The 7,500-nt window shown below is 37.4% G+C and overlaps 1 non-coding gene and 1 pseudogene across 1 annotated transcript; both read right to left on the reverse strand.

The window, feature by feature from the left end:
- Positions 1-244: 244 nt before the first annotated feature.
- On the reverse strand, positions 245-364 carry LOC123486673 (annotated as a pseudogene).
- A 6,692-nt stretch (positions 365-7,056) lies between these two features.
- On the reverse strand, positions 7,057-7,174 carry LOC123486658. The gene has a single exon (XR_006659449.1). It is a non-coding gene; the product is annotated as a 5S ribosomal RNA (ribosomal RNA).
- Between the last annotated feature and the right edge of the window lie 326 nt (positions 7,175-7,500).

Here is a 7,500-nt window from a genome sequence, read left to right on the forward strand (position 1 = left end):
AAAGACATGAACAAAATGTATCAGTGATTCGTATTTCCATGCAACTAATGAACCAACTAAAAACAAAGGCTGAATGTACTGTCTATATTTTGAGGGAAACGCACTGTCTATTATTTAATTTGATCAGGGCAGGGCAGGGCAGCACATACAAACTGCATTTAGTCCAATAAAAATACATGATATTATTAGGGTGATAAATAAAAGGCAGTTGCTCTATGACACAAGAGCACTCTAGTGGAACAAAAGCTTACAGCACCTGGTATTCCCAGGCAGTCTTCCTTCCAAGTACTAAACAGGCCCAATCCTGCTTAGCTTCCGAGATCAGACGAGATCAGGTATATTCAGGAGTGGTATGGCCGTTAGCGCAGGAACAACTCTTGGTACATTATATAAAGACATGAACAAAATGTATCAGTGATTCGTATTTCCATGCAACTTAATGAACCGACTAAAAACAAAGGCTGAATGTACTGTCCATATTTTTAGGGAAATGCACTGTCTATTATTTAATTTGATCAGGGGCAGGGCAGGGCAGCACATACAAACTGCATTTAGTCCAATAAAAATACATGATATTATTAGGGTGATAAATAAAAGGCAGTTGCTCCATGACACAAGAGCACTCTCTAGTGGAACAAAAAGCTTACAGCACCTGGTATTCCCAGGCAGTCTTCCATCCAAGTACTAACCAGGCCCAATCCTGCTTAGCTTCTGAGATCAGGCATATTTTTTTTTTTTTTTTTTTTTTTTTTTATTATCAAAAAATTCAATTTTTACAATATTTACAGTACAATATTACAAAGAACAATACAGAAGACACTAGCCTAACATAGGCAGGTGAACAATTCACCCCCTATCAAATCAAAGAACCCAAAGAAATAAAAATACAAAAAAACTAGTATACAAAAAAACCAGACATGACTAAGACATAACAAATTCCACCCACAAAATAGGCAGATTAAAAGCACCCCCTATCAAATTAAAAATAAACAAAGAAAATATTCAAAATAATTCTTTCAAAAATTATAAGTGATTCCTCCACCATCCACCTTTGCAATCAACCCACTCCCCTCAACAAAATGTTCATCAAAATCTTCCATCCCATAATTAAACAACATATCCATGTGTTTACTAAACAGTGATATAAAAATACCCCACACCTTCACCCTCTTCCTGTCAAAAAAACCATAATTCCTCCTACAAAAAATAGCATACCTCACAAAACTCAAAACAATATTCAACAAGCACACATTAACGCCATCACATTTACCAGACACTCCAAATAACACAAGTTCCTCCCACACATACTTTTTCAAGAAATCAATCCCCCAGTTTTTACTTAACATTTCCTTAACTTTACAAAAAATATATTTTAATTCCTCACATTCTATAAACAAATGCATAAGAGTTTCTGGGAAACATCCACATATATCGCATTCCCTTTTTATTTCACAATTAATTTGAGTCTTAATTTAAAATCATTATTTTCACACTCCTTACTATTATATTTTACATTTAAATTTTCCCATATCTTTTTTTCATGCAATTCCGGAAAAACTGTTTTCCAAAATTTTTCAGCAGCCGGCCTTCTATAACATTTTCCCACCATTATTCTATACAATCTTTTCACTGGTATAGTAGATAAATGTACTTTCTTCTTACTGCTACCAATGAACAAATTAGGAAATACAAACAGATTTTCTCTTTCAACTTCACTATTTATTAAATCCACCCATGCGCTTGGTATACTATTCTTTATCTTGTCATACATATTATTCACTGTTCCCCTTCCCACCTCTTCATCCCATTCCTTGATAATATCAAAAATAGCTTCTTCAGGTAAAAACCCTGGAATTACCTCATATGTATAATCTTTTATTTGTCGTAGACCTGCACTCCTAAATACTTTATTATACAAAACTTGTTCTTTGTTCTTGATTTTCTCATTCAGAAATATAGGTTGATTCATAATCAGGTCAATATGACCACATTCATAATATACATTAGGCAACAACTCTGCCCATGCATTTAGCACCTCTTTATAAAAATCTGGTACCTTTTCAAACATTTTCCTTTTAAGCCCCATCAATAAACCATTATCTCCACATCCACCACTCTCCTCTAAGTAGACCTTAAAGAAGTGTTTCCAGCCATAATCTTCACTGTCATACAAATATTTCTTTACTGTTTTTATCCTAATAGCTTTTCTTTTGACATCTAAATCTACAAGTTTTAAACCTCCATCCACATAGTCAGCTATCAATGTTTTCTGAGATATTCTAACTCCTTTACCATCCCATATAAAATTAGACACCACATTATTCAATTCATTTAGCACCCACTCAGGCATGTCCAGGACTCCCAAAACATACACAAATTTAGATAATACCAAAGCATTTGCAACAATTACTTTACCTTTTAACTTTAATTTTCTATTTTTCCAGAAATTCAACGTTAGCTTGACTTTATTAAGGATCCCAGTCCAAGTTATATCTTTTGCCTCTTTCTCCTTTACACCAATGTTTACTCCCAGCACTTTAATAAAATCCCTTGCTATCTTGAATGGAATCTCACACTTATTTGCATTGATATCCCCAACAAACATTATTTCCAGTCTTCTCTATATTAACTTTAGCACCCGATGCCTTACCATATATATCTATGATTCTCATAATGCTTCCAATGCTTCCTATATCCTTCACAGTGCAAGTAGTGTCATCAGCGTACTGATGTACAACACTGATACCACCACCTGGGATTCCGACACCCCTTACCTCTTTATTACTATTTATTAATGTAGCTAACGGTTCTGTAGAAACACTGTACAACAGAGCTGACAAAGGACAGCCCTGCCTTACTGACCTCTCTACAGGGAAAGTATCTGTTAACACTCCGTTACATTTGACACAACTTTTAGCCCCGCTGTACAACAGGTTGATCCAAGATACAAACTTTGGCCCAAAACCAAACCTCTCCATAGTCTGTAATAGGAAGCTATGCTCCACTCTATCAAAAGCTTTGTTAAAATCCAAACTTAATACTATACCGCCTTCATTTTTCATTTGATTAACAACATCTCTAATTGTACAAATTACATCTGCAACATCTCTTCCAGGTATACCGTAGGCTTGTGTTGATGCAATAATACTCCCAATCACCTTTTTCATCCTATTCGCTAACACTTTAGTCAATATCTTATAATCCGAATTTAGAAGACTAATAGGCCTATAATTTTCTAACTTTAATCTACTGCCCCTATTCTTGAATAAGATCGTTAACATACCAGTTGACATAGACTCGGGGATTTCCTTATTCTCTTCCATATAATGAAACACCTTCACTAAAATGGGTGCCAAAATATCTACAAAGACTTTATAGAACTCATTTGTTAAACCATCCAAACCCGGACTTTTATTGCCTTGAGTGTTAACAATTGCTTCCTTGATTTCCATAATCGAAATCTCTTCATCACACATCATTCTATCTACCTGAGATACTTTGGCACTAATTGTATCCAACACTTTTCAACACACACTTTATCTACATCATTCTTTTTGTAAAGATTTCTGTAAAAGGATTCAACTGTATCTAAGATCTCAACAAAATCGTTTACCTTTACACCTTTTTTCATCTTCCAACTCTACAATGTAACTCTTAGTTTGTTTTCTTTTTCAAGCCCCAAAAAAGGATGTACATTTCTCTCCCTCCAAAGCGTACTGTGCCCTACTCCTAACAATAGCACCCAAACATTTCTTTTTTCATAACGACCCAGCTCTGCATGGATTTTCAAATAGTTCACAACATCATAGTCCGGATCAGTATCAGCCTTTTTCAAGTTCATGCAACATCCTATTTCTAAGCATTGTTTCCTTCTGCTTATCTAACCGGTTGTGATTTCTAGCATACCTAATACTCCTGTTTTTTACTTTTCCTTTCACTTCCTCCCACCATAAACACACATTCTCTTTTAACAGTACATTAGACATTTCATCATTACTACATTCAACAATTTCATTTCTATATCCTTCCTCCTTTAACAGACTGGCATTTAAACACCAGACACCTCCCCCTCTCCTCTCCATGTCACGATCGTCGTAAAGGAGAGTAGACCAAGGCGCAGCGTGTGAAATGAACATGACTTTATTATATTAAAGTATCTAAATAACAAACAAAACACGACTCGTGAAGTCCACGGTTACACTGACCGCATAAGGAACAAAAACCCACAAACACAAGGTGAAGACACACAGTTTAAATATGGCTCCCAATCAGAGATAACGAGCCGACAGCTGACACTCGTTACCTCCGATTGGGAGTCACTCAATACAAACATAGACATCGACAACCTAGACACCCAACATAGAACATGAACACATAGAATGCACACACCCTGGCTCAACATAATGAGTCCCAGAGCCAGGGTGTGACACTCCACACCAAAACCCATTTGAAATGACATTACTGCGTGATCACTATATGCTGTAAAGTTATATGACATCTTCTTAACATGCTGCACCAATTCTTGTTTTGCTAGACATAAATCAATTCTGCTTTGTTTTAATTCCTTTAGCACCACCTGCCTTCTAGAAAACACTATTCTGTTTGGATTTTCAGCCCTCCATATATCTACTAGATTCTCCTCATTCATAAGTTTCCATAATGCATTTCTAGAAGAGTCATATCTGAATCTAGCACAACTAGAGGCATCCATTCTACTACACCTCACATTAAAGTCTCCTATCAATATACAGTTTTCTGAGCACAGTGTTTTTTAAGTTGTGAAACATTTCTCTCCTTTCAGATTCAATGTTTGAAGCATAAACATTGATTAAACGAAAAACTACATTTGCACTTCAAATTCAATTGCAATAAGTCTGCCATCATTGTCAGCATATATTTGTTTTACATTTTGAACCACATCGTTTTTTATCAAAATAGCCACACCACATGTTTTATCACTTCCATGACTACAAAAATTAAATCAGACCATTTACTCTTAATCTCCTGTATTTTGGAATCTGTCCAATTGGTCTCTTGAAAACACAATATGTCTGCCTTAACAGACACTAAAACCTGCTCAAATTTGCTCATGTTTCTCAAACTGTTACCATTTAGGGATGCGACTGTAATCATTATTAATGTGTGCAGAGGTATAATCAGAGCAAAGCAAGTCCTTTCAAAACCTACTTTTTCTTTTTCCAAATCCCATCATCTCCCTAGTTTTGACAATGACCTCTTATTTTTTTGCAAACAACTAATGATCCTCACTATCTATTTCATCCTCCGTCTCCTGATTTGGAGCGGCAGGGAAGCCTTTTGAAAAGTGCGCTTTAACAGTGCCAGTGACTTCAGTGGACCCAGCTTGCTCTTTGGTGTAATTTTTACACACGCTTGAAACTGGCTCAGGCACCTGAGAAGCACCTTGCACCATCTCTACCTGTGTATGTATTTCACCCATCATGTGCTGCTGTTCCACCTTGTCAGCAGCAGAGACCAAAACTGCGTCTCGTGTTTTGCCAGAAGACATTACAGGCTCTTCAGGCATATCTGCCACTGTCTCTGAAGTCACACTCCCCATGTCACTCTCTTTTTCTAACTCCATAGACACACTCCCCTCATCTTCCTCCGAAGTGAGGTCCATTGTTTGCAAAAGTAAGTGATCCTTTCCCTTCTTACAGCTACATCTAACTTTCGGTCTGTCACACATTTCACACACATTACCTATGTTCAAACATTCTCTGGCATAATGCCCTTGTTCACTACATTTATGGCAAGTGAATTCTGGACATTCCTTAAGTATGTGCCCCGGCTGAATACATAGTCTACATACCTTCACTTGATTGTCATGGATTACACGAAAATATTCAAATGGAGGCTGGTATGGCCGTAAGCAAGGGAACAACTCTTGGTACACTATATAAAGTCAATGTGTCACTCACTCTGAAAGGGACACAGAAACGTATCCACTTTGTGACACAAACTGAAGAAGCTCAACCCTTGCTTACATTTCCAATATATATGTATATATATATATATTAAAGTCTTGTTGGGGGGGGGGGGAGAGGGCATATCCTATGTTGATTTTTAACAAGTTCATTGACTAGGGCCCTATAAAATAGGCGTTGCGGACCGAATCACGGAATCCAGACATTAAACCGAAATTCAACAATATTCAAACATTTATTGAACTTAGTAAGAAATCAACTAAATCTATTCAACTTGTTAGAAAACGCATTCATTTGCCCAAGTCAATCATAAGACATGAACAAAATGCATCAGTGATTCGTATTTCCATGAACTTTCTGAAACGGCACAGGAATGCCCCTGTCTGTGTGCATGTGTGCGGTGTGCGCGTATGTCTACACTTTGTGTAGCCGTTAGCGATGATGCTAATGATAACCTTCTTCTGGTAGGGAAGGAATGGCTTTCCCCAAAACCTTCGCAAGTAAATGTTAACTACAAAGTAGCCTATGCCTGCATGGCAGAATTATACCGTGATCATTTGCATCACTCCAGTGGCCATTTGTTCTACAGCAACACCGCTTAACCAAACAAAGGTCTCTTCCTGGTGCACGCTTGCATTTAAGGGTAACTACACCCCAAAATCTAAATGTCTTACATTTTTCCCAGACCTCACAAATGGTCACCTGATAGGGTTTAAACATTGTTGTGGACATAGAACATCCAATTGTGCTGTTTTGCTATTAAAAAGGTGTACTTTTGAGAGCGAAAACCTGCCAAAAGAGGGACAAACGGTCAACGGGGAAATCTAAACGGAGAAAAGGGAACTTGGGAATTAACAGAATCAGGCAAAACATTGAAGGGATTTTATAGTGCCCTAATGGACTACAGACATTGACTGTCTCCTAGACTAAAAACAAAGGCTGCATGTACTGCCTATATTTTGAGGGAAACACACTGTCCATTATTTGATTTGATCAGGGCAGGGCAGCACACACAAACTGCATTTAGTCCAATAACAATCCATGATATTATTAGGGTGATAAATAAAAGGCAGTTGCTCCATGACACAAGAGCACGCTCTACTGGGACAAAAGCTTACAGCACCTGGTATTCCCAGGCGGTCTCCCATCCAAGTACTAACCAGGCCCGACCCTGCTTAGATTCCGAGATCGGACGAGATCGGGCGTATTCAGGCTGGTATGGCCGTAGCGAGGGAACAACTCTTGGTACACTATATAAAGTCCATGTGTCACTCACTCTGAAAGGGACACAGAAACGTATCCACTTTGTGACACAAACTGAAGAAGCTCAACCCTTGCTTACATTTCCAATATATATATATATATATATATATTTGAGTCTTGTTGGGGGGAAGAGGGCATATCCTATGTTGATTTATGACAAGTTCATTGACTAGGGCCCTATAAAATAGGCGTGCTATGGACCGAATCACGGAATCCAGACATTAAACCGAAATTCAACAATATTCAAACATTTATTGAACTTAGTAAGAAATCAACTAAATCTATTCAACTT

Source organism: Coregonus clupeaformis, unplaced genomic scaffold (genome assembly GCF_020615455.1).
Source record: "Coregonus clupeaformis isolate EN_2021a unplaced genomic scaffold, ASM2061545v1 scaf1308, whole genome shotgun sequence".
Taxonomy (NCBI): domain Eukaryota; kingdom Metazoa; phylum Chordata; class Actinopteri; order Salmoniformes; family Salmonidae; genus Coregonus; species Coregonus clupeaformis.